The sequence below is a fragment of the Pogoniulus pusillus genome, chromosome Z (assembly GCF_015220805.1).
Source record: "Pogoniulus pusillus isolate bPogPus1 chromosome Z, bPogPus1.pri, whole genome shotgun sequence".
In the NCBI taxonomy this organism is placed as follows: Eukaryota; Metazoa; Chordata; class Aves; order Piciformes; family Lybiidae; genus Pogoniulus; species Pogoniulus pusillus.
Genome location: NC_087309.1, coordinates 29,268,210 through 29,296,060, shown reverse-complemented (window position 1 = coordinate 29,296,060; position 27,851 = coordinate 29,268,210). Strand labels below are relative to the sequence as shown.

The window sequence follows — 27,851 nt, the reverse complement described above, 5'->3', positions numbered from 1 at the left end:
GGATTGGAACTCGCTTATGTTAAGCTTTTTTCCCAGTCTCTTATTACCCCCTGATACTATGGTATCACTGCCTATGACAGCTGCCAAGAATGAGGATGGTTCTGAAGAGTTTAAGAGTGTTCTTAGGAAAGTTCTGTTTCTAGGTCAAGGACAGCCAGGACAATCAGAGGAAGAAGAGAAGGACTATATCCAGGATTCCAGTGATCTCCTCAAAGAGTGGAAGAAACATACAATTTTAACTGGTCCTGATGTGCCTTGCATTCTGGGAATTGACTTTTTGAGACAAGGTTGTTTCAAAGGTCCTAAAGTGCACAAATAGGCTTTTGGAACAGCATTTGTAGAAATTAAGGATAGTAAATTGAAATTGTCCATTAGACCTGAGCTTTCAGATGAATCTGCAGTCGTGGGACATCATGACATAGAGGATCTGAAACTGCCAATTGCTACTCAAACTGTTCATCACAGGCAGTACAGAACTAACCATGACTCTTTGTTGCCTGTCCATCAGCTGATTCATCAACTGGAGAGTCAGACTGTCATTGAGAAAGCTCATTCACCTTTCAGCAGTCTGGTCTGGCCTGTGCGCAAGCTTAATGGAGACTGGCATCTCACAGTAGACTTCCATGCCCTCAATGAGGTGACTTCACCCATAAGTGCAGCTGTGCCCATCATGCTGGAACTCCAGTATGAGCTGGAATCGAAGTAGGCTAAATGGTATGCAACCATAGACATGGCTAGTGCTTTCTTCTCTATTCCCATAGCAAAGGAGCGCAGGCCTCAGTTTGCATTTACCTGGAGAGGAATCCAGTACCAGTTCAATTGTTTGCCTCAGGGGTGGAAACACAGCTCAGTGATCTGCCACTCAGTCATCCACAACAATTTGGTGAAAGCCAAAGCTCCAGAGCATATACAATTTATCAACAACATCATTGTGTGGTACCAAACAGATGAGGAAGTCTTTGAGAAAGGTAACAAAATCATTGACATTCTGTTGCAAGCAGGTTTTGCCATTAAGAGAGACAAGGTCAAAGGACCTGCCAGAGAAATTCAGTTTCTGGGAGTGCGGTGGCAGGATGGTTGACGTCACATTCCTCAGGATGTGATAAACAAAGTCTCCACCATGGCTGTTCCCACAAACAAGAAGGACACTTTGTCTTTCTTGGGTGCAGTGAGATTTTGGAGACTACCTATTCCTGGATTCAGTCAAAATGTCAATCCTCTGCATGATGTGACTCATTAGAGAAACAATTTCGAATGGGGACCTGAACAGCAAGCAGCCTTTGATCAGATCAAATGAGAAATAGTACATGCAGTGGGCTTGGGACCTGTGTGATCTGGTCTGGACATTAAGAACATTCTGTACACGGCTGCCAGTGACAATGGTCCAACTTGGAGTCTTTGGCAGAGAGCTCCAAGTGAGACACGTGGTCGTCCACTTGGTTTCTGGGGATGTAGCTACAGAGGTTCAGAGGCAAATTACACCCCAACAGAGAAAGAGGTAATAGCAGCCTATGAAGGAGTGAAAGCAGCTTCTGAAGTGATTGGAACTGAGTCGCAATTGCTTTTAGCTCCTAGACTGCCAGTTCTAAACTGGATTTTCAAAGGCAAAGGTTCATCACCACATCATGCCGCAGATGCAACCTGGTCTAAGTGGATGGCTTTGATAACCCAACGAGTATGAATGGGTAATCTCGATTGCTCTGGTCTGGTGGAAGTGATCACCAACTGACAAGTAAGCACAAACTGTACAAAACCCCCAGAGGAGAAACTAATCTGTGCTGAAGAAGCTCCTCCCTATGATGATTGATGATCTGGACGGGGGGATTGAGTCCAGCATCAGTAAGTTTGCAGATGACACCAATCTAGGAGCAGGTGCTCATCTGTTGGAAGGTAGGAGAGCCCTGCAGAGGGACCTGGACAGGCTGGATAGGTGGGCAGAGGCCAATGGGATGAGATTGATCAAGGCCAAGTGCAGGGTTCTGCACTTTGGCCACAACAACCCCAAGCAGTGCTATAGGCTGGGGACTGAGTGACTGGAAAGCATCCAGGAAGATAGGGACCTGGGGGTACTGATAGTAAGCTGAAGATGAGCTAGCAGTGTGCCCAGGTGGCCAAGAGAGCCAATGGCATCCTGGCCTACATCAGGAACAGTGTGGCCAGTAGGACAAGGGAGGTTATTCTTCCCCTGTACTCAGCACTGGTCAGGCCACACCTTGAGTACTGTGTCCAATTATGGGCTCCTCCATTCAAGAGAGATGTCCAGAGAAGGGCAACAAAGCTGGTGAGGGGCCTGGAACACAAACCCTATGAGGAGAGGTTGAGGTAGCTAGGGTTGTTTAACCTGGAGAAGAGGAGGCTCAGGGGTGACCTCATTGCTGTCTACAACTACCTGAGGGGAGGTTGTAGCCAGGTGAGGGTTGGTCTCTTCTCCCAGGCAACCAGCAACAGAACAAGGGGACACAGTCTCAAGTTGTGCCAGGGGAAGTATAGGCTGGATGTTAGGAGGAAGTTCTTCCCAGAGAGAGTGATTTGCCATTGGAATGGGCTGCCCAGGGAGGTGGTGGAGGCACCATCCCTGGAGGGGTTCAAGAAAAGACTGGATGAGGCACTCAGTGCCATGGTCTAGTTGACTGGCTAGGGCTGGGTGCTTGGTTGGACTGGATGATCTTGGAGGTCTCTTCCAAATTGGTTGATTCTATGATTCTAATATCCTATGATTCTATCTCTCTGATCAGAAAAAGAACTATGCTTTGTTCACAGATGGTTCCTGTCGTCTTGTTGGGAACAAGCAAAGATGGATATCAGCAGTCTGGAGTCATACCAGGAGAGTTACTGAAAGCAAGAGATGGAGAAGTAGAATCCAGTCAGTTCACTGAGGTAGAAGTTGTCCAACTTGCTCTTGATGTGACTGAATGTGAGATTTGGCCTATCCTTTACCTCTACACCAACTCGTGGATAGTAGCCAATGCTCTGTGGGGTAAGCTAAAAGACTGGAAAAAGCATGGTTGTCAGAGGAAAGGAAAGCCTATTTGGTGTGCTGATCTATGGCAGGACATTGATGCATGACTGGAGGGAATTCCAGTGAAAGTGCAGCACGTAGACGCACACATGCCTAAGAGCAGAGCCACTGAGGAGCACCAACACAACCAGCAGGCAGATCAAGCTGCTAAAATTTCTCTAGTTGATACAAACTTTGACCTTGACCTTGATTTGAAACACCGAGGTGAACTGTTCTTAGCTGGGTGGGCCCATGATTCGTCTGGACATCAAGGCAGAGATGCAACTGACTGTCGCAGAGGAGGGAAATTAATTAGTGTGAGAAGATATTCTATAAAAATATATCACTTATTAATTGTGATATTCTGGACTCTTGCCACTCTCAACCACTGACTTTTAGTATTAATATTTGTTCTTACATGGTTATGGAAGACATTCTACGAATAACATCATACAGTAACTTGTTAATGACTAGCAAACATTCAAAATATAAACAGAGAGAATTCCCGTGGTCAATATGCCGCCTGGGGTCAATACGCCATTTGCCCATTAGATGAGCCCAAGCTCTTCCTGCTCTGGCCGAAGACAGTAGAGAATTACAGAGCATTTACTCACAAATTCTTATTAAATATAATCACCCTCTGGGGCTATGTCACAACCTATATGAATGGCAAGAGAAGGGCCAAGGACAACCTCCTGTCCTTGTTAGATAGAGAGGGGAACATAGTGACAAAGGATGAGGAAAAGGCAGAGGTGCTTAACACCTTCTTTGCCTCAATCTTCACTAGTGGGACAGGTTGTCTCCAGGACAGCTGGACTCCTGAAGTGGTGGATGGAGTCAGGGACCAGTATGGTCCCCCTCTAATCCATGAGGAAGCAGTAAGGGACCTGCTGCATCATTTGGATCCTCACAAGTCCATGGGACCGGATGGGATCCACCCTAGTGTGCTGAGAGAGCTGGCAGCTGAGCAGGCCAAGCCACTCTCCATCATTTATCAGCAGTCCTGGCTCACTGGAGAGGTCCCTGAAGACTGGAAGCTGGCCAATGTGATACCCATTCACAAGAAGGGTCGTAAGGAGGAGCCAGAAAACTACAGACCTGTGAGCCTGACCTCAGTGCCAGGCAAGGTCATGGAACAGGTAATCTTGAGTGCCATCACAAAGCACCTACAGGATGGCCAAGGGATCAGGCCCAGCCAGCATGGGTTTAGGAAGGGCAGGTCCTGCCTCACCAACCTGATCTCCTTTTATGATCAGGTTACCCGCCTGGTGAATGTGGGAAAGGCTGTGGATGTAGTCTACTTGGACTTCAGCAAAGCCTTTGACACTGTCTGCCACAAGAAGCTCCTAGCCAAGCTGGCAGCTCATGGTTTGGACAGATTCACTCTGATATGGGTCAAGAACTGGCTGGATGGCAGAGCCCAGAGAGTGGTGGAGAATGGTGCCACATCCAGTTGGCAGCCAGTCACAAGTGGTGTTCCCCAAGGATCAGTGCTGGGCCCAGTCCTGTTCAATATCTTTATTGATGATCTGGACGAGGGCATTGAGTCCAGCATCAGTAAGTTTGCAGATGACACCAAGCTAGGAGCAGGTGTTGATCTGTTGGAAGGTAGGAGAGCCCTGCAGAGGGACCTGGAAAGGCTGGATGGGAGGGCAGAGGCCAATGGGATGAGATTGATCAAGGCCAAGTGCAGGGTTCTGCACTTTGGCCACAACAACCCCAAGCAGCGCTATAGGCTGGGGACTGAGTGGCTGGAGAGCAGCCAGGAGGAAAGGGACCTGGGGGTACTGATAGACAGTAATCTGAAGATGAGGCAGCAGTGTGCCCAGGTGGCCAAGAGAGCCAATGGCATCCTGGCCTGCATCAGGAACAGTGTGGCCAGTAGGACAAGGGAGGTTATTCTTCCCCTGTACTCAGCACTGGTCAGGCCACACCTTGAGTGCTGTGTCCAGTTTTGGGCCCCTCAATTCAAGAGAGATGTTGAGGTGCTGGAAGGTGTCCAGAGAAGGGCAACAAAGCTGGTGAGGGGCCTGGAGCACAAATCCTATGAGGAGAGGTTGAGGGAGCTGGGCCTGTTTAGCCTGGAGAAGAGGAGGCTCAGGGGTGATCTTATTACTGTCTACAACTACCTGAAGGGACGTTGTAGCCAGGTGGGGGTTGGCCTCTTCTCCCAGGCAACCAGCAATAGAACAAGGGGACACAGTCTCAAGTTGTGCCAGGGGAGGTATAGGCTGGATATTAGGAAGAAGTTCTTCCCAGAGAGAGTGATTTGCCATTGGAATGGGCTGCCCAGGGAGGTGGTGGAGGCACCATCCCTGGAGGTGTTCAAGAAAAGACTGGATGAGGCACTTAGTGCCATGGTCTAGTTGATTGGTTAGGGCTGGGTGCTAGGTTGGACTGGATGATCTTGGAGGTCTCTTCCAACCTGTCTGATTCTATGATTCTATGATTGTGGTTCAGTAAACAGAGCAGTACTTGAACAATCAGATTTAGTACCAATAGTAGTTGAAAAGAATCTGTTAGGGAAAACCATTTGAGTATTTTCTCATTTGGGCGAAGAGAAACCTGTCTGAGGGGTGGTTTCTCCTGAATGTCTTGGTCATACGTACTGGGTAATGCAGGAGAATGGTGAAATCCAGTGTGTGCCACATAGAAATCTAACTTTAGCTGACAGAGTTTATATTCAGAAGTGTATAATACAAGCTGTTAGGAGTTTTCTGTTCTAGGTATTCCCTGGTGTCCAAAGACACAATCTATGAGAGAATCTACAGTATGTGAGCATGAACCCACTTAGTTTTTCTCATCTGTGAGGAGACAAACTGTTTCCTTTTTTCTGAGCTTTTGAATCACCTACATCTGAGATAGCTGGAATGAAGTCTGAACTGAACTTGTAATAGTCATTAACGTAAATATTGTTTCAAATTAGACAGATAGTTCTCAGCAGAACACTGAGTGATATAGAGGGGTAGGTTGTGCTGATTTCAGGGAATCATAGAATTGACCAAGTTGGAAGAGACCTCCAAGATCATCCATCCAACCTAGCACCCAGCCCTAGCCAGTCAACTAGACCATGGCACTAAGTGCCTCATCCAGGCTTTTCTTGAACCCCTCCAGGGACGGTGGCTCCATCACCTCCCTAGGCAGCCCATTCCAATGGCAAATCACTCTCTCTGGGAAGAACTTCCTCCTAACATCCAGCCTAGACCTACCCTGGCACAACTTGAGACTGTGTCCCCTTGTTCTATTGCTGGTTGCCTGGGAGAAGAGACTAACCCCCACCTGGCTACAGCCTCCCTTCAGATAGTTGTAGACAGCAATGAGGTCACCCCTGAGCCTCCTCTTCTCCAGGCTAAACAACCCCAGCTCCCTCAACCTCTCCTCATAGGGTTTGTGTTCCAGGCCTTTCATCAGCCTTGTTGCCCTTCTCTGGACACATTCTAGCACCTCAACATCTCTCTTGAATTGAGGAGCCCAGATCTGGATACAGTACTCAAGGTGTGGCCTGACCAGTGCTGAGTACAGGAGAAGAATAACCTCCCTCGTCCTTCTGGCCACACTGTTCCTGATGCAGGCCAGGATGCCATTGGCTCTCTTGGCCACCTGGGCACACTGCTGGCTCATCTTCAGCCTACTATCCACCAGCACCCCCAGGTCCCTTTCTTCCTGGCTGCTCTCCAGCCACTCTGTTCCCAGTCTGTAACACTGCTTGTTTGAGACTAATTGAAATATTTTACTGAGAGAAATTAAATCCTTATCTGTGAGAAGGAAGAAAAAAATATATACCCTATATCACCCATCCTTCTGCTGATCAGCATGAAAACATCATGGGGTGGAGAAAGGATATGGGATCAGCCACTAAACTTCCCAGGGCTAGGCAGCTTCAGAAGAGCAACAGCTGAGGCTGCACCATGCCAGAAATAACAGCATTCTCACTGTCAGGGACAGAACAGAAAGATCAGAGCAGGCAGTGTTGTGGCAGCTAGGACCAGCCAAGAGGTCAGGTGACCATGAAAGTCCATGGGGATGAGGTAACTCACCCCAAGGAGTTCTGCCCAGAGAAGAGTTGGGAACAGAGATGTGATCAGACACAGGCGTGGCTGCCCCAGATGTTAGACAAGGAACCAGAAATTGAACCTTGGTACACTTTCCACAATGGTGGATCTACAGCTGCTCTTTACACCACTTCACCAGGCCTTGGCCATGTTTTTAGCCAAAAGTTCCAAGTTTTCATCACTGGCCCATACCTAAGCTGGTCTTGTATCTCCTCTAGGACAGGACTATGCTGAGTGACCTCATCACAAATTAAATATTGCTCTTGAAGTGGGGCATTAAATTGTTTGTATGCATTCAAAACTGAAGCAAAAGTGTATTTTGAAATTAAGTAACTAGGCAGTTTGGCTCTGTAGTCATCAATATATTTGTTCATAGGCATGACATTGTCCCCCTTTTAAGTCTTTTCCTTTAGCTTTTAAGAAACTAGAAGTACTCAATATATCAGACCCTGAAGACTGAGAAGGTTTGTTAATTTGAAGGATTCACGAGTCTGCCTCCTTTTGTTCAGAACACTCATTTTTAATGAGAAAACATAATTCTATATTTTACTGTGGAAGGGAACATATTTGTTCACTAAAAGCTGCAGCTTTTTTAAGCAATTCTGTAAAGAGTCTATATAACGAAGGCAAATATATCTGGTAACTGTTTCATGTTTCAGATAGATATAAAAGCCAAAGAATCAACTCCTATTTTGTACAAAGTGAGGAAGGTAAAGAAAAACTGCATCAGGAAATCACTTATGTCTAGTGTGACTAGTCATAAATGGGAGAGGTTTATAGCTCACAGACATCACTAAAGAGGAGTTATCTGCTTCTTCACCAAATCTTCACATCTGAGAGCAGCTTATTTATCTGCTTCAATTGAAAGACGTATCCAAACCAGTACCTATAACTACATCCATCTCCACAACTTTCAATGGCCACATTATTGCTTCACTCAAGTTTCTAGCAGGACTGAATGCACTTATATGTGGACCTTTCACACAGAAAAAGCCGTAACAGCCAGAGCTCTGATGATAAATGCATTAGTATGGTGCAAAGGTGTCTTAGAATCACAGAATCATAGATTCTCTGATTCACCAAAGGCGTCATAAAAGCATCTACTGCACTGATTGAAACTGAAAACCATCTTGTGATAGTCCTCATGCTTGCAGGATAGTCTCTGATTATAGAATACTCGTGAAATATGCCAGTACGTGTTGTGGAGGGCCCATAGGCCCAAAGTAGGCTTACATATGCCTTGCCTTGCCTGGACATGTTTTTCTGCCCACACTAGAGGTAAACACATTAAATGAACACAAAGGGGCATAACAAACCTGATGCCATAAGGTCTGGCCTGCCCAGGACCCCTGAATGTGTAAGTGGTTGTATAAGCCCATGCGCCTAGTTCATGGCCCACTGGGTGCTAGGCCCATGCTATCCCCATATATGGAAGGTCCAGGCTTGTGGATTTTGCCTATTACGGTATGTTTGGCTGACTGCCAAAAGCTGATTGGTCATTGTGGTGTCCAAAGGGCCATTAATCTCTGCCCACGTTTGATAGATAGAGGCACACAGGTACACAAAGTGCTTGCTCGCTTTCATTATCCTGCCTAGACTCACCCACGCTGCCTTTTGCTTATGCCTGCCTGCCTAACTGTTCGCCCACAGTGCATCTACTTTATTCTACAGAGACAAAATCTCCCATAGTCTCCCAACCAGCCGTGCACACTTGCACACCACTGTGGTGAGTTACCAGGACTAGACCCTGTATTGCCTGCCTTTATCTACAGAGCTCAGCTGCATGCCTGTTGCCTTATCACTGTCTGGTAAACTCCACCGCCATCGAGTTACCAGGAAGCAGACACAGGACTGCCTGCATGTCATCAGCCTATGTGGTCAGTGTGAGACCGTGGTGAGACTACATGGCATCGTACTCCTTCTGCACCAAAGGTCCTGCCTAAGAATCCCTGGACAGAGCATCCAGAAGAAGCCAGGAGAACAAGGTTAGAGACTGTCATTTCCCTGAAGCCAGGAAGATTCCAGCCAATGTCCTCGGGCAGATTCCCCTGAAGATTGGACACTTGCATAGGCTGTGACATAGCTCCAGCGGGTGATGGATAATTAAAAAGAATTTTTGAGTAAATGTCTTAATACCTCTGTAATTTCTATTGCCTCCTGCCATAGAGCAGAAAGAGCTTCAGTCCACCTACTGGGCAGGCAGCATATTGACTCCAAGTGGTATTTGCCACAGAGAAACTCCTCTCTCGGTTTATAGTTTGAATGTCTGCTAGATATTAACAAATTATTGTTTGATATTATTCTTAGAATCTCTTTAATAACCATGTAGAATAAATATTAATATTAATATACAGTGGTTGGGGGTGGTGAGAATTCAGAATATTGAAGTTAATAAATTATATATTTTTATAGAATATCATCTCACACTGATTAATTTCTGCCCTCTGCCACAATTGGCGTAGGCAGCAGAATACCCCTCCACGACAATACTTCTGGACATCAACGTCATTAGAGGGTGTCTTATCAATACCTATGGGATTTACAAACCCTTTAGGAAAATGCCTATGTGTTAAATGCTATGTAATGACAATGAATTTACATTTCTTCATCTCAGTTTACTGACAAGTCACATTTAATTGACAAGCTTACAAGTATTTCTTGTCCACAAACCAGAAACTCAAAATAACTATGTAGGAATACTTCACTCCCTTAAAAATCACATTTAATATGTTGCTTTCTTTGGAAATTAATGGTAATGTGGTTATACAAGTCTTTAAAACTAGTATCTTAACAAACTCTTCTGATCACCTTCATTCAGGTAAAGTAGTTCATGCATCTTCTGCAGTGTATGCTTTGCCTTTAATTGTCATAGACTGGACTAAAATCTGAGCTTCTGCATCCTCCAGGATTAACAAATGAAAGATTTTCAGGGGAACACTTTAACCACAGGAAGCTGAGTTTTGTTTTACCCACCCTTACTCTAAAGATTTTCTCTGGTTTGTTGCTATGTCATAAATAGAAGGTTTTCAGACTGTCCCTGTGCCACTGAGTGTTTGACAGCCTGAGTGAGACAATCAAGAGTAAAGGATGAAATGCCTGTTATGTTACTCTGATACATGCTATAGTGAAAGTCTCTCTCATGTGTAGGGAGAACAGTGTTCGTATCAAGCTCCATGACAAAATAAAAAAATACAAACAACAACAACAACTGCTATTGTCTCAAGAATATTCCAGTTAGAAATAAAATAATTCAGGAAAAACAATTCCTGAAGGAAAACATTAATGCCTTTTTCTCTCTCTTAGGTTGTTCCAAACTGACTGCTAATAGAGAGATCAAAATTTGTGACAACTGAAGAAGACTAAAATGAAATTTAGATACTCATCAAAAGATTAGATTCTGTGTTTTAAGTTCACATGCCTGTAATTTTGCTAGATTTCACTGTGAGTAGGCAACTGCAACTATTTATATTCTATGAACATGAGTTAACAAAAGCATAACTAGGAACGTTTACCTACAAGCAGTACTGGCTTCAGATTCTTATTTGAAGTTCACAAACACAAGCTGAAATGCCTGGCCTGCTGTGTGGGTGACATCTGTTACCACTGGCAGCAATTATAGCAGTAGTTACTAATAATTTTAAAGATTTGAAAATCACAAAACTGTCAAATATTTTCTTTAGTATAGGTATTATTAAGATGCTTTTTCTTATCTCCAAGGTAGGGAAAACCCTTGAATTAAGAAACACGGAATCACAGAATATTAGAGGCTCAAAGGGACTTCCCGAGATCATCTAGTTCAACCCCCTTGCCAAAGCAGGATCTTTCTGGGGTAGTTCACACAGGAATGCATCCAGGCATGTTTTGAAAGTCTCCAAAGAAGGAAACTCCACAATTGCCCTGGGCAGCCTGTTCCAGTGCTCTGTCACCCTCACTGTAAAGAAGTTTCCCCTCATGTTGAGCTGAAACCTTCTGTTCCAATTTGTACCTGTTGCTCCTTGTCTTAATACTGTGCGCCACTGAAAAGAGATTGTCCCCATCCACTTGACACCCACCCCTCAGGTATATGTACACATAAATTAGATCTCCTCTCAGTCTTTGTGGTGGAGGAGCCGCAGGTCCAAAAATAGAGGTCTCTCTGTGCCTCTACATGCCTGGACATGTTTGCCTGCCAGGACCCATGGTGGTAAACAGGTTGTGTAACACACACACCCTCAGTCCGTGTATCCCTGGGGTCTGCCCAGGTGATCCCCATGTTTGGGAGGGTCCAAGCAAACAGCTCCTGCCTATTAAGGTAAAGTTTGGCTTACTGCCAACCTGATTGGTCAGTTTGGATGGCCAAGGGCCACGAATCTCGGCCCATAGTCTATAAAGAGGGGTGCAAAGGAGCACCACGTGTTCAGACTTAGCTGTTCAGAGTATTTGGACTCAGCTGTTCAGACTCAGCTGTCGTGGAACGCAGTTTCGCGGCAGAATTTATGGGGGAAATACGCGAGGCGTTGACTATTTTATCAGTGATTTATTGCAAAGAATGCGAATTCCCTCTTCCCGAAACTACACCACCACTGTGAATTCTTTTGATTGAGATCAAAGTAACATTTCCAAAAATGGCAAATTAAAGAGTCTATGATGTTTAAAGAGAGTTCTTTTGAGTCTCTGGTTTGAGTTAATAGTTCGTCAGCTACTCACAGTCTGTAGCTTGGTAGGGAGTCCCTTTCTCCCGATGAGGGTCCAGGTATGCAGGCTTTAGCCTCTGCGACTCGGGGTCCACCCGAGGCGAGACTAGATCGGCGAGCAGTTTGTTGTTGTTAAGTCCGGGGAAGGACAGGAGCGAGGGTGAGATCCAGGGCAAAAGAGCAAAAGGCAAAAGCAAAAGGCAAAAGGCAAGAGCCCCGATCCTGGCCTGTCCACCATTTTTATAATGTTCCAAAACAGGACTAGCCCACAATTCGGACCACTTTTACGTTGTTAACATACATTGGTAAAAAACAGTAATCAACTTACACAATTGGATAACATTACCTAAAACAATATAAAGACCACTCCTCAGGCCAGCCCACCTGCAGGTGCTGGGCAGGCTTGAGATAGTCGTTTCTACTTAACCAAAACAACACCCTGTTGTCTGGAAAGCAAGGCCAAGTGAAAAGGAAACATGGCCAGTGTTTACTTTTCACTTACCCTAGGGAGAAATCTTCCCATGGGACTGAAAGATTGTTTTGGTTTTTCGATGCTTCTGGCTTGAATGTGAGGCACTAGAAACTACACAATATAGCAAAAGCTTAGAGAGCCTTTGCTACTCTCCATGACATACTCCACCCCCTGGCTCACATTAAGCCAAGAATCGGAAAAGCAAAATGAAATACAACTTACATCTAAACCTTAACATAACTAATACATAAGCATAACTCTAATTCAAACTAACTTAATACTTATGCCCACCCCCCTGAATAAACAAAGCTTTATTGAATATTTACAAAGCAGAAAACCTGGTATATGCAAAGCAGTTCAGAAGTCTGGGAGAATCCATCGTGCACTGATATGATGAGTCTTCCCACTTACATCAGTTGCTTCCCAAGCATACAACCCATTTGGTTTTGTCAGGGTCATAGGCACAACTCCAATTGAAGGTAAGTTTACCATTACTGGTTGTCCCACCTGTAATTTGTGTAATGACTGTTGAGAGTGCTGAGATTTATCTGGTGGATGACTAACATTCTCCACTGGATTGTCAGGACAAAATGCCCTTATTTTAGGACTACCATAATTACCCCATCTGTTGTTCACAATGAAAACTGTGTATGGCAAGCGTTTATCCCAATTGCCTTTGGATACCATGGCATGTTTCTTAACCAGAGCATTTGTTCTCTCTACAATACCATTAGCTTGAGGATAATAGGGAGTATGGAACACCCATGTAATCCCTTCACCCTTAGCCCAGTCTTGTACAGAAGATGCTGTAAAGTGAGATCCATTATCACTTTGGATGTACTCTGGCATTGGTAAGACACTAAACCACTGCTTCAAGACCTCAATAGTTTGAGCTCCTGTGGCAGCACTAGTTGCTGTAGCCATGACTAATCCTGAAACCACTTCCACCCCCACCAGTATGTATTTCTTCCCGTGTGAGGGCTTTAAAGGACCCACATAGTCAACTTGCCATGTACTCCATAACCTTTTGTCCTCTCTGATATGCTGTGCTGGAGCTAGATTGGGATGATTTTGTTTAAGCCTGATTCTGCACTGTGGACAAGATGAAATGAGTTCCTTACAGGTACTCATAGAAACTGGCCACCCTCTAGATCTACACTCGAAGTAAAGGTCTGCTTTTCCTGAATGACCTCTTTTAATATGAAGCCACTCAGCTAATCTCCACCATTCTCCTTTGTCCTCATCCACTATGTTGATCTTTGCCAAGAAATCAGCTTGATTATTCCAGGTGGTAGCTGGTGTTTGCTTTTTGGAATGCCCTTCTACCCAACCAACCTTGAGGGGTCTGGATCGGCCAATCTCTAATAGCCTTTTCCAGTCTTCGACTCTCCAGACTTCCGCACCTGACACCTTCCACTGATTCGCTTCCCACTGGCAAATCCACTCAGTGGCGCCTTTGAACGTGGAATAAGAATCAGTGTAAATAGTTGTTGCTCCATTCTCGGCTGCTATTATAAGAGCACGCAACTCCCCTACCTGTGCACTGCCATCACCTTCTTCAGTGATGGTCTGGCCTGTAGCAATCTCCAAGGCAGCGGCTTTGTAGTGCCACTTCGCCCCTACCCTCCGAGAGGATGCATCTGTGAACCACACTCCCGATTTGTCGGAGTCTGCGGTCATCTCAGGGGCTACCTGAATAGGAGAAGGCTTATATGGCTGACTAAGCAGAGCTTTATCAGGATTTATGGGTTGCTGAAGTTTGGATACCTTTGTAGGTCCCTCTTTCAGCGGCATCAGCTGTGAAATTCCCTCTAAGTAGGCATACCACTTTCTAACAGTAGCCTTTTGGGCAATTCCTTCTGGTGGAGGAGTTCCTTTAAGGATCGCTTTTAGCAGAGGAAATGGGCCTTGCACTACAACATCCTGCGTAGTACGAAGCTTTTCTGCTTCCTTAACAGCTCGAGTTAGGGAAAGAAGTCCCTTTTCCCAATCCGAGTACCGAATTTCGGTCTCTTTAAATGCTGTTGATGAAAACATGAGAGCTCTACTAGGACCATTGGGTCCTCTCTGGAAAATTCCACAGTATGAGGCATTCGTGGAAAAACCCCATTCCGCCCTCAGGGCATCTTTTGGGTGTAAGGGCCCCAACTTCTGATATGCCTTTAGTTCATCCTTTAGAAACCTCAGACTATCAGAATGTTCTGGAGTCCAATCCCAATGCTTGTTCTTCTTAAGCAAATCATACAGAGGACGGGCAATTACTGAGAAACCTGGAATATGTTTCCTCCAGTAACCCAGAGTACCCAACAACTGTTGTAACTCTTTTCTATTTTGGGGTATTTGGCCCTTTTCAATGCTCTGAAGAGTGTCATCTGGCACAGACACTGCACCTGCTATCCACCATGATCCCAGGAATTTTACCTCTTGACTTGGACCTTGACACTTTTCCTTTGGAATTGTCAAACCCTGGCTAGTCAACAGTTCTCGGATATTCTCAGCCACTGCACCAACTTGCTCCTTGTCATTCCCTCCCACCGAGATATCATCAGTGTAATGGTACATCTTAACATCCTTAGGAAGTTGAACAGTGTCAAGCAAAGCTGCAAGTGCATTGTGTGCAATGGTTGCGCTGTGTTTGTACCCTTGTGGAAAACGGTTGAATGTGTACTGAATACCTTGCCAGGTAAAAGCAAACTGCGGTTTGTCCTCTTCTCTCAATGGCACCATGAAGAACATGTCCTTCACGTCTAGAGTCGCCATCCAGGTGTGAGAAGCCGCTTGGATTGCTGTCACTGTGGATGAAAGACTAGGAACTGCTGCAGTAAGAGGAGGAGTGTTACTATTTAGCTTCCGGAAATCTACCGTCAATCTCCATCGGCCATTCGATTTTCGGACTGGCCAAACAGGTGAATTGTAAGGAGAATGAGTTCTAGTGATAATCTGTCTCTTCTCAAGATCAGCTATCACTTCAGTGATACCTTGCTTAGCTGCAGCTGGCAATGGATACTGTGCAACACAGGTAATGTGTGACTTTGGCAATGGAGGAGCTGTTTGCAACAAGCGAACACAAGTATGGACTAACCTTTGCCTCTTATTCCTCACCTCATAAGCACCAAAGCTCCATAATGTTCCGTCAGGAAGATGCCATCTTCTACCTGCTAGAACATCAAATCCAAGGATATTATGTTTACACGAACCCAATGCTAACTCTACCAGGGTACTTCTTTTCTCCCCAGGTAGCCACAGCTGTGCTTTGGCTAAATAGCATGTTTCAGGTTGTCCTGTAACACCTGTTACGTTTACCTTTCTCCGGGATGGCAATATTCTCAGATGCTTTGCTAGTTGTGCATTTAGCACTGTAATTTGTGCACCTGTATCTATTAGGTATTTGACAGCAGTTCTAGCTGGTCCAGTAGGAATCATGATATAGGGTTCAGGTTTGTCAGACCATCGACATTCAGAAACAGAGCGAAGAGTGTGGCCTGAATCATTCACCGCCACACCTAGTTTTTTGATTTGTCCTTATCCTCTCCCCGATCAGGAGAACCTGACTTGGTAGGAGACGTGTTTGCAGAGCCTTTCTTACGGTTCTGTTTCACCTTTCCATCACCATTTCCTTTCATATGTTCTAATATCCTTTTAATATCAGATATGGACTTAATTACAGTATTGAGCTCAGTCTTCGCAGGATCACGCTCTGCCTGTTTCCTCTGAAACACATCACGAGGTTTCACTGCATACTTCTGCTCCTGCAGTGGGATTACACCCTTACCTTGAGAACTCGGTACCCACATTATTCCAGATTCAGAGCGACGATTAAGCTCAGGGCTCCCCCTGGGACTTGATCGTGGGCTCGATCTTGGACTCTCAGTAGGGTTACCAGATGTCCAGGCATGTCGTACTGTTTGGTGTTTTCCTCGTGATGCAGAGCTGCTCCTGCCTCCAGACTGCTTTTCCTTCTGAAAGACAGATTCTGGCACAGATAAAGGATCATGATAACCCATTTCTCTCCCTAGAGTGGCTAGTTCTGTAAGCACTTCCCTCCATGTAGGATGATGTACTACACTTTGTGAACTTTGCCCTTGCCCTTCATTCTGTTGTATTGCATTCTCAATTTGTCTCCTTATCCTAATGCCTTCAGCCTTTATGAAGCCAGGCATACCCTTTATCAGGGGTCTAAGCCTCGGTGGCTCTACTGGGGCATCCATTGCATGTGCATATAACCCCTTATGATTCACAGCTTGGATACAGGCAACCATAGTAAATGCTTCATTTAGCTCAACAGGGGATCTGATCCAAAATTCTGTAGGATCACCCCTATCTGAAGGCTCATAAGCACTAGCCCAATGAAAGATCCTAGCACTCAATGCAAGGTCTCCCTCAGGACCATCCCCAAGAAATACCTCGGGTCCCCAGTTAGTTCTCCCCACCTCTTCACGAGATAAGATAATCCTTTCCGCCCCCCTTTGCACCACGCGATACACATACTCAATTATAGATTCATTAGGCATGCGGGAATAAGTTTCCCTAAGATCATCTATCTGCGTTTCTGTGTACGATTTTATTTTCGTGGTTGTTGTTTTGCCTCCTTTCGGTCCTTGCGAGGTTTCAGACGCAAAGAGAGGATTTACGGAGTAGGACTTCATTTTGTGGTGCACCTCCTCCACTTCCGTGTCGCTATCAATAGACGCAACTGCAGGCTGCAACACGGTGTGGCGCTGCGCAGGCGTGCTTAGCGCTGGTTGCTCAGGGCGTGGCGGTTGAGAAGATGGCGGCTGTTGTTGTTGTGAAGATGGTTGGGAAGATGGCGGCCGCGGCGGTGCTGCCGATGGTTGGCATTGGGACTTGCTGGAACGCTGGGACGGACTGAGATTGAGGAGACGGTTGAGCTGGGAAAAGCGGCACTGTAGCTGCTGCCTGCGGCATTGCGGACGACTGCTGCTGCGGGACCCACGGCTGGATTATCAGCTGCGTTACTGCTGGTGGCGGCGACTGAAGCGCCTGTGCTGGCAGCTGCACCGTCGGAAACGGGGTTGTCGGCAAGACCGGCTGCTGAAGCAGAGTCGGCTGTGAAGGCGTTAGCGGCTCCGGCTGAATCACCAGGACTTGAGCCGACTGCTGCGGCTGAGGCAAAGCTGCTGCTGGCTGCAGCAATAACAAGGTAGGCTGGCTGGGCACCTCCCGCGGACGCGGTATCGAGCCGCATGGCTTTAGCGGCAACAGGGACGGCTCCGCCACTGGTTAGGGATTCATTGGCTGAGGAAGATGCCTCACCAGAGATATTTTAAAGAAATCGGGCTCGTGGGAAGGTGTACCGGCGCGCGAGACTTTAGGCGAAGAATGCAAGAGCTGCGGCGTGTCCACACGGGAACTAACGGCTGATTGTGTTCGGGAAGTGCTCCCGGACCGTGACTTTCGGCTTAGTAACCTGTCTAACTTTTCCTCCATACTTCTCATCCTGTCCTCAGTCACAGCGGGCTCTGCGCGAAAGCTCAAGTTCCGCCTGACAGCGTCTTTCAACAGAGCTTCTCTCTCACTCTGCAACGACTTGATTTCTTGACGCGCCTGCTCTAAATGCAATTCTTTCCGGGCATTCTCATCATTCAGCTTTTTGACCTCCTGTTTATACGTCTCTATCTCACGTTTATGCGCCTCTGCCTCCAGCCTCCAGGCCTCTGCAACATGCCTAAAATTAGCTGATTCAAACACGGAAGCAAATCTGGCATACAGGGTGTCTGTGAGATCTGGCGATCTGGCATCTACTGGTGCAGGAGAACTCCTTCCGAACTGGGCCATTTTTAAACTCGGCTGTTACTTCAGTTCCTCAATCCCACTTCTGACACCAATTCTGTCGTGGAATGCAGTTTCGCGGCAGAATTTATGGGGGAAATACGCGAGGCGTTGACTATTTTATCAGTGATTTATTGCAAAGAATGCGAATTCCCTCTTCCCGAAACTACACCACCACTGTGAATTCTTTTGATTGAGGTCAAAGTAACATTTCCGAAAATGGCAAATTAAAGAGTCTACGATGTTTAAAGAGAGTTCTTTTGAGTCTCTGGTTTGAGTTAATAGTTCGTCAGCTACTCACAGTCTGTAGCTTGGTAGGGAGTCCCTTTCTCCCGATGAGGGTCCAGGTATGCAGGCTTTAGCCTCTGCGACTCGGGGTCCACCCGAGGCGAGACTAGATCGGCGAGCAGTTTATTGTTGTTGAGTCCGGGGAAGGACAGGAGCGAGGGTGAGATCCAGGGCAAAAGAGCAAAAGGCAAAAGCAAAAGGCAAAAGGCAAGAGCCCCGATCCTGGCCTGTCCACCATTTTTATAATGTTCCAAAACAGGACTAGCCCGCAATTCGGACCACTTTTACGTTGTTAACATACATTGGTAAAAAACAGTAATCAACTTACACAATTGGATAACATTACCTAAAACAATATAAAGACCACTCCTCAGGCCAGCCCACCTGCAGGTGCTGGGCAGGCTTGAGATAGTCGTTTCTACTTAACCAAAACAACACCCTGTTGTCTGGAAAGCAAGGCCAAGTGAAAAGGAAACATGGCCAGTGTTTACTTTTCACTTACCCTAGGGAGAAATCTTCCCATGGGACTGAAAGATTGTTTTGGTTTTTCGATGCTTCTGGCTTGAATGTGAGGCACTAGAAACTACACAATATAGCAAAAGCTTAGAGAGCCTTTGCTACTCTCCATGACACAGCTCTGGTCAGATTTGTTCAGATTCAGCTCTCTGACCCTGCCTGCAGCGCAGCTCAGCTCTCTGATCCACACAGCAGCGCCCTGCTGCCCTGACTTGCTTGCAAAAGCCCAGACATAGAGTCTGGCCCTCACTTGCATGCTCACTGAGGCTTAGACCTCTTGCATTTATTTCAACTCACAGTTAACCTGTCTGTGTACCTTTAGAAGCAGAGCACATTCAAGTCTGCACCTGATACATATATGGGGAGCCGACAGCCCCCTAAGCCGAGAGCCAGCCGTGCATACTGGCCTGTTATTTTGCCTTTATCTACAGTGCACAGGCTCCCTGCTTTAGCCTGGTAAGAAGGGCCAGGATGGCAGACCTTCTGAATTGTCTGCAAACCCACAAAGACAACCTGCTAGCTGTGAAAGGACTGTGCCAGAAGCTGCATGGACAACATCCTTCTCCAGTTCCTGGAATCCTGCCAGCTGATCGTCCCTGGATGCAGTACCCAGCAGCATCGAGGCAGAGATCATCCCACACCAGGAGAAAACCTGTTTCCCCCAGAGACTGGGAAGATTCCTCAATTCCTCTCAAGCCGGGAAGATTCCAGCCCCACAAAGTACGAACACTGGGCACAGGCTGTGCAACAACCCCGGGAGGGTGATTATTAATAAGAGCAACACTTGTAAGTAAAGCTTTAATTCCTCTGTAATATAAGTTATCTCTGCCTTAGAGCAGACAGCTTTCAGCCCCTGCTGGACATACAGCATAGTTGTTAAGTGGCATTAAGCCTGAGGGAAATCTCTCTCTGTCTATAGTTGATAATTTGACAGTTAATAATCAGATCCCTGTACATGTATCATATCCTAATTGTTTTCATAAATTTGCACAAAAGAACTAATCAGTGGTTGGGGGTGGCAAGAGTTTGTAAATATTAATTTTAATAAATATAATTTTTATTAAAAAATAATACCACCTCAAATTAATTTCTCACCTTCCCCTAATAAGAAAGGCATAGAGAAACCCCCTCCGTAACAGTCTTGTCCAGACTAAACAGCCCCATGTCTCTCAAACTCTCTTTGTAGGGGAGATGTTCAAGTCCCACAGGCATCTTCATGGCTCTCCATTGGACTCTCTCCATCAGGCCACTGTCTCTCTTGAACTGGGGAGCCCAAAGCTGGAGACAGTATTCCAGGTATGGTCTTGCTAGGGCAGAGTAGAAGGGGAGAAGAACCTCCCTAGACCTGCTTTTCTTGATGCAACCCAGGATACCTTAGGCTCTCTGGGCTACAAGGACATATTGCTGTCCTCTGCTGAACTTGTTGTCCACCAGAATTCCAAGGTCTTTCTCTGTGGAGCAGCTCTCCACTAGGGGAGCCCCTAACCCGTACCAGTGCCTGCTGTTATTCCTCCCCAGGTGCAGGACCCTGCACTTGTACTTAATGGACTTCTTTCAATACTGAAACTAAGATACTTTAGTGTAGTAGTTCATAAGGAATCGCTACACACATTTGTGACCCACATTCACAGACAGAGTGCTGTAGAGGTGACTGTAAATCTGTCCATAAAGGAGAAGGAGCAGAAGGAAGAATTTTTTGTTTGTTTTTAATATTCTCTTCAATCTTGCCATGAAGAGCAGATCTGCAGTTAGCTGCAGAAATGGGATGTCATGAATAACACACAGCAGACATGGATCACACTGTGTAACAATATTCCTGGCATCTGCAGTAGGTGAAAATCCAAAATCTAAATTACAGAAAAAGTTATTCTAAAGATGTGCACAGATTTTACATTTTCTATAATATTAATATTAATATCAAGATTAAATATTATTAATAAGTTATATTACATTAACATCAATATTATTAATTTATCATATTTATTTACTTCACTGAAAGGGTTTGAATAGTGGTTTTTGGGTGGTTTTGTTGTCTGTTTGTTTGTTTTTAATCTAATCAATTATTAATAAGACATAGGGCTTCCACATAATCTTAAATTAGCTGAGTCTCATTAAAAATCACCAGATCTCTGATAAATTTAAATGCTAGTACAGCTTTTAACTTGGGTTTTATGTTTGGTTTGTTGGTTTGCATTTGGTTTTGTTTTGGTTTTATTGGGGTTTCATTTTTTGTTTTGTTTTGTGGGTGTTTATCTGTTGGGGGGTTTTTTGTGCATCTAGTGACAAAGTTGTTTGGTTTATTTTGATTTGAGACATTAGTTCACCAAAGAATTGGAGAGGGTAGTCAGTCTAAATTTTTATCATTTGAATTTACTATACTAAACTCTCCTCAATGCTAAATGTGTTCAGTTTTGGGCCCCCCAGTTTAGAAGGGACATTGGGATGCTTGAGCGTGTCCAGAGAAGGGCGACAAGGCTGGTGAGAGGCCTTGAGCACAAGCCCTACGAGGAGAGGTTGAGAGAGCTGGGATTGGTTAGCCTGGAGAAGAGGAGGCTCAGGGGGGACCTTATTGCTGTCTACAACTACCTGAAAGGTGGTTGTGGCCAGGGGGAGGTTGCTCTCTTCTCTCAGGTGGCCAGCACCAGAATGAGAGGACACAGCCTTAGGCTGCGCCAGGGGAAATTTAGGCTCGAGGTGAGGAGAAAGTTCTTCACTGAGAGAGTCATTGGACACTGGAATGGGCTGCCCGGGGAGGTGGTGGAGTCGCTGTCCCTGGAGCTGTTCAAGGCAAGGTTGGACGTGGCACTTGGTGCCATGGTCTAGCCTTGAGCTCTGTGGTAAAGGATTGGACTTGATGATCTGTGAGGTTCCAACCCTGATGAGACCTCCAACCCTGATGATACTGTGATACTGTGATACTGTGTGATACTGTGATACTTATTAGACCAAATAAAACTCCTCACAAGTATGTCTAATGCTAACCTGTTACTGGATTAGGATGATAAATATAGGGCACATGCTGCTTGTCAAAGGAAACAGCAGTGATTTGTGTTGCATCTGCAGTTCTTGGGAGCTTCGGGAGTGATAGAAAGACTAACTGCACTAAGTGCTGCTTAAACACATCCCAGCAGAGTTCTTGCTCCTGAGCTCCCTGCAACTCAAATATATAAGACAAGAAAAACATTTTTAACCTGTTTTACAGATGGCAATTTTTAAAAGAAGAGATTTAAAGCCTTTCAGTAAACTTTCCACCTGTTACAGGGCTCAAGGGACTTCCTTGCCCTTTGATTTCACAGGACTCAAATTGGAATCCTAACATGCAATGAACTTAACTGTGATTTCACACATCTTTCAAAACTGAAAGTCCAGAGAACTTTTCAGAAGGTTTACGTTCAGTGTTTGCTACATTCAGTGTTTGGAGAGAGAGAGAGAGAGAGAGAGAGAGAGAGAGAGAAATATATGCCATGTAAATATTTGTTAATTCAGATTATGTTTTCCTACATTTGGCCGTGGGAAAAAATACAAAGGTACTTAAGACCTCGTTTTTAAGTATTAGAGAAAACATTTTTTAACTTATATATTTCAGTCTGAATTCTATCCACAGGCATTTTTAAAACCAGACTGTATGATATTCAGCTCTTCAGCTTAATTGTACCAAAAAAAAAAAAAAAAAAAAAAAAAAAAAAAAAAAAAAAAAAAGAGTATGTCTAAAATGCCTTAAAATGGCAACACTCTGCTGAAAATTGTGATATGCCATGGGAAATCTGCTTTTAATGTAGCCAAAATCTCACAGCAAATCTGACATACAGTCAGAAACTAAACTTCAAATTCTGCTTCACTGAGACAGCAGCATCACATAATGGGCTAAGAAGTGCCCTGTAAGAGGTGTTGTTGACACTCATACTAATACTAATGGAAGATTAAAAAAAGATAATATTCAATAAACTATCTTAGCTTACAGCTATCCCTATTGTCTACAAGCTGTTGGTTTTAACATCGTTTCAGTCAGAGTTAATTTCCTAGACAATAATTTTTAATATACACTTGAAAGTTTATTTTCCACTATTTATCCATGTTGTATAAATTCTGCTCTTGATTCCATATATATCTTCACTTTTACACTTCTTTGTGAAAAAAAATCTACAGAATTTTGTACTGCATTGTAAGAAAAAAAAAATTTTTTTTTGCCTTAAATCAGCTGCCTAAGCTGATACATGTTGAAAACCAGCACAAGTTAATGATAGTTTTTAATGTGTTCTTCTAATTTAAATTATTAACTATGACGTTCAAGTGTGTCTCCATCAGACCTTTTTTTTCCTCCCCTGTTAAAACTGTGAAAAATAAACTAATGGTTGCCAAAAGAGCTATTTTTCTGTTGTCTTTATTATTTTCATTGTCTGTCCAGATAAACCTTCAGGGGAATTTTGTTATGAAGGTGAAAACATGGAAATATGTTGTGTTCTCAATGACATGACACAAAAATCCCTGGCAGATGTTGTAATATACAGAGAAGAATACATCTGCATGGTTCTGTTGTTTTAATGATTGGTAGTTTACCCTTTCCTTGTTTCTTAGGTTCTCCATTTCTCTAAAACTGGTCAGAACTTTGAGCACAATGCCTGGGAGAGTTACAACTGCCTGAGATGTTTTGGGTTTTTATTTTAATTTGTGAAATAATTTTGATTATCATCCTTCACAAAGTTTTAACTTTTAAGTATGTGAGAAGGATTTACTACATATTATTATATGGCCTGTGAAAAGAACATGAAGATTTGAGAAGTTCTGTGCTATTGTAGAATGACTAAGAACACTGTTTTAATAGTATTTGTAAAGTATCACAGTATTATCAGGGTTGGAAGATACCTCACAGATCATCAAGTCCAACCCTTTACCATAGAGCTCAAGGCTAGACCATGGCACCAAGTGCCACGTCCAACCTTGCCTTGAACAGCCCCAGGGACGATGACTCCGCCACCTCCCCGGGCAGCCCATTCCAGTATCTAATAACTTTCTCCTCACCTCGAGCCTAAATTTCCCCTGGTGCAGCCTGAGGCTGTGTCCTCTCGTTCTGGTGCTGGCCACCTGAGAGAAGAGAGCAACCTCCCCCTGGCCACAACCACCCTTCAGGTAGTTGTAGACAGCAATAAGGTCCCCCCTGAGCCTCCTCTTCTCCAGGCTAACCAATCCCAGCTCCCTCAGCCTCTCCTCGTAGGGCTGTGCTCAAGGCCTCTCACCAGCCTCGTCGCCCTTCTCTGGACACGCTCAAGCATCTCAATGTCCCTCCTAAACTGGGGGCCCTGAACTGAACACAGTACTCAAGGTGTGGTCTAACCAGTGCAGAGTACAGAGGCAGAATGACCTCCCTGCTCCTGCTGACCACACCATTCCTGATGCAGGCCAGGATGCCACTGGCTCTCTTGGCCACCTGGGCACACTGCTGGCTCATGTTCAGGCGGGTATCAATCAGTGCCCCCAGATCCCTCTCTGTCTGGCTGCTCTCCAGCCACTCCGACCCCAGCCTGTATCTCTGCATGGGGTTGTTGTGGCCAAAGTGCAGCACCCTGCACTTGGAGCTATTGAACCCCATCCCATTGGACTCTGCCCATCTGTCCAGGAGGTCAAGGTCCCGCTGCAGAGCCCTTCTGCCCTCCAACCCAGCCACATCTGCCCCCAGCTTGGTGTCATCTGCAAACTTGCTGATGACTGACTCCATTCCCTCATCCAGATCATCTATGAAGATGTTAAAGAGGATGAGGCCCAGCACTGAAGTGTCTTCCTGTTTCCAGTGCTGTCCCTCTCACTACTTATCACTAATGGTCAGCACATTGTTTATTCAATTTACAGTGCCCTGGAAACCCCACATTTCTTTTTCAGTGCTGGCTACATACTATGAACTTGTACCTTTTGGAGATAACTATAAACCATAAAACAGAATGTGCATATGCTACAAGCATATGATAGGCACAGTGAATATAGTTCAATTGGCGTATTGAAAAAGAAAAAGCAATGGCACTTAATTCTCCATGCAGCAACTGCTTTCAACCTTTTTTTATAGCTGTGAAGAGCTGTGAAAGACTTCTGAACATTGAAGATTTTATTTACAGATGCTTGCACAGAGCTACCTTCTCAAGAATTTACACCTTCCAAAATTGTGGGTTTAGCACGCCTGAACACAAAACTCAACAACAGCACAAACCCCATCATCTAAGATCCCAGACACACAAGATGACAGCTGCATCTTATTACAATTTATGATTACCCTCCCACCCATTTCAATTTCAAAGCAAAAGGTTTTGAATTGTTCTATGAAGGACAAATTCAGTATGGTCATACATGAATTTAAACAACAACTAATGTCAACACCAAAGATTCGTTACAAGCAGATGCACCTGCTTGGTGATAGCAGCGAGAAAAAAATTGCATGTGGTGACTAACAAGGTCCCATTACAGAGTCAGCCAGCTATAGAGAATGATAATCCATTGTTTTAAGTTGAGTTAGTCAGAATAACATGTAAAATAACAGGGGGAAAATGTGAATTCTTGGAGACTCCACTGCATCACAGGATAACACTCCCACCTCCTCCAGAGGGAGAATAGAAGGCAAGGAAGAGAAGAGAGATGGATCAACATAATAACTTGAAGATTTGCTCAAGAACCATCTTTGCAGAAACATAATTACGCAGAGACAAGGATTCACAGTGTTATTTAAATGTAGAATAGAATCAACCAAGGGACACAGTCTTCTCTCCATAAGATTGTAAATTATTGCAAATAGTCACTCATAAGAGTCAGCTGGTGCAAATTTGAAGTCTGGTGATACAAACCACTACTTTGCTACACTCCTATCCTAGTTAGGATTATTTTCCTTTTTTAAATGGCAAAAACATTTTGTGAGTAGCACATTAGAATAAAATTTTAACCTCAAAGATGTAGTCTAAATTTAAAACTGATATGTAGGCATTCTGCAACTGGAGTCTTCCTTTTGGCTTCAGATTTAAATCTACATTAATTACAATGAAATGAATAAATGCTTCTAGAATTGCATCAGTGGAAGATTTTGCTCATCATTGTCATATTTTGACTGAAAAGGCATAGTCCTCCATGTAAATGTTAAATATTAATATTGAATTTAAATATACATGAAGGGAACTGCTTCCACATGTTCATATTATGAGTCTAATTTAAGATTTCATTTTAGTAGATTAATCCACAAAGAGTGGGATTGTTTCACTGTATCATTAATCTCAAAATGCTAGTCACTGAATTTAATTACCTGCATTAAAATTGCAAGCTCACTTTCTATTTCTGTCCTTCAGTTCAATTGGATATTTTCCCTGCATTACAAATGCCGAAATCTATTTACTTCACATAACAGGATATGACCTTACATTCATGTGCTATCTGTATCAAGTTTAATGAGATATTCCTAAATAAATATCTTCCATCACTGAAATGGACAGATTTGAAGCTGCTGAGATAGGTTAAGGAAGGAGCAAAAATTTCCTACTATTAAAGTGTCTCACCACCCTCACTGCAAAGAACCCTTTCCTAACATCTAGTTTGAATCTCCCCCCTTCCAGTTTAAACCCATTGTCCCTCATCCTGTCATTACAAGACCTTGTAAATAGTCTCCCCAGCCTTCCTGTAGGCCCCCTTCAGATACTACAAGGCCTCCTTGAAGCCTTCTCTTCAGGCAAAGAGCCTCAACTCTTGTAGCCTGTCCTCATAGTACCAGATGCTCCACGCCTTTGAGAATCTTCATGGCCCTCCTCTGGACTCGCTCTAACAGTTCAATATCATTCTTGTGCTGGGGGCTCCAGAACTGTACAGAGTACTCCAGGTGGGGTCTGATGAGCACAGAGTAAAGGGGGAGGATTCTCTCTCTTGCCTTGCTGGTGACGCTTCTCTTGATGCAGCCCAGGACACAGTTGGCTATCCTGGTTTCACATGCACGCTGCCAGATCATGTTGAAGCTTTTCATCAACCAAGACTCCCATGTCCTTTTCCTCAGGGCTGCTCTCCAGAAATAGATTGTCAAGATCTTGGGAACAAAAAACGTCATCACTTGGGCTGCTAAACCCATCTAAAGTCTGTCTGTCCAGAAAATTATCAATTTTTTAATTCCACTTTTATGACTTGTCTGATAAAGCTATCTACTCTTCCAATAGATGTCTCTCCCATTTCCTCAGCCCATCCAGCCTTCAGGACTGAGAAAACCAAGAGATAGAGATGGAAACAAAAAAAAAAAAAAAATCAAAGGGATGAAAGCAAGAGCATGAAGCATTTTGCTGCTGACTAGAAATGTATTAATTGTTTCATGAAAGTGAGAAGAGAAAGGGATATAAGAACGGAGAATTGAGAAGAACAGCACACTCCTTGGAAGGCAAGAGAGAAGACATAGCTATGAAACATAAAATACTGTATTTTATGACTACTAGCTGCCAGTGAAAGACTGACCTGCCTATATTCTTACATAGGTGATTTAATTTCTTTATAAATATTTCTAAAATACTCATTTTCCCATGCTAGTATAATGTCTTCAAGTTGTAGTTTATCAAAAATCCTACAAGTAAAAAGTGGCAGTAATGAATCTTTAACAACTGTTTTCTCTCTGAAGATGATCAAACAGAGTTTACCAGGCAGAAAAATAATATTAAAAATTCAAGAAATGGACATCAAAATCAATTAACCACATAAATCTAAATGGAACACCTTAACCTCTTGTTCTTAGCAATAAAATTGATCAATGGGACAAGCTCATGCTTTTAAATGGTAATTTTGTTCATTCTGGGTTGCTTTTGACTCATATCCTCTTTTCAGTAGTTCATCAGTTTATAGACTGCTAAGCAAAGGGGAAGCATGTCTTCAAGCCTCCTGTTTCTAGTCCTGTTTCTTATGCATAGAAGACATGGGAGGGAGCTTAAGGGAAAAAATAAAGGAACAAAATAAGCAAAAAGAACAAAAATAAAGGGAAGGGAGGGAGGGAGGGAGGGAGGGAGGGAGGGAGGGAGGGAGGGAGGGAGGGAGGGAGGGAGGGAGGGAGGGAGGGAGGGAGGGAGGGA

The 27,851-nt window shown here is 44.4% G+C and overlaps 1 long non-coding RNA gene across 2 annotated transcripts; it reads left to right on the top strand.

Annotated features, from left to right (window-relative positions):
* The first annotated feature begins 19,134 nt into the window (after positions 1 to 19,134).
* LOC135193105 (uncharacterized) lies at positions 19,135 to 27,547 on the top strand. 2 transcript variants are annotated; one of them, XR_010309101.1, is made up of 3 exons: positions 19,135 to 19,575; positions 19,976 to 20,085; positions 26,958 to 27,547. It is a non-coding gene; the product is annotated as an uncharacterized LOC135193105 (long non-coding RNA). The 2 variants fall into 2 exon arrangements; XR_010309102.1 differs by lacking the exon at positions 26,958 to 27,547 and adding an exon at positions 24,845 to 25,712.
* The last annotated feature ends 304 nt before the right edge of the window (positions 27,548 to 27,851 follow it).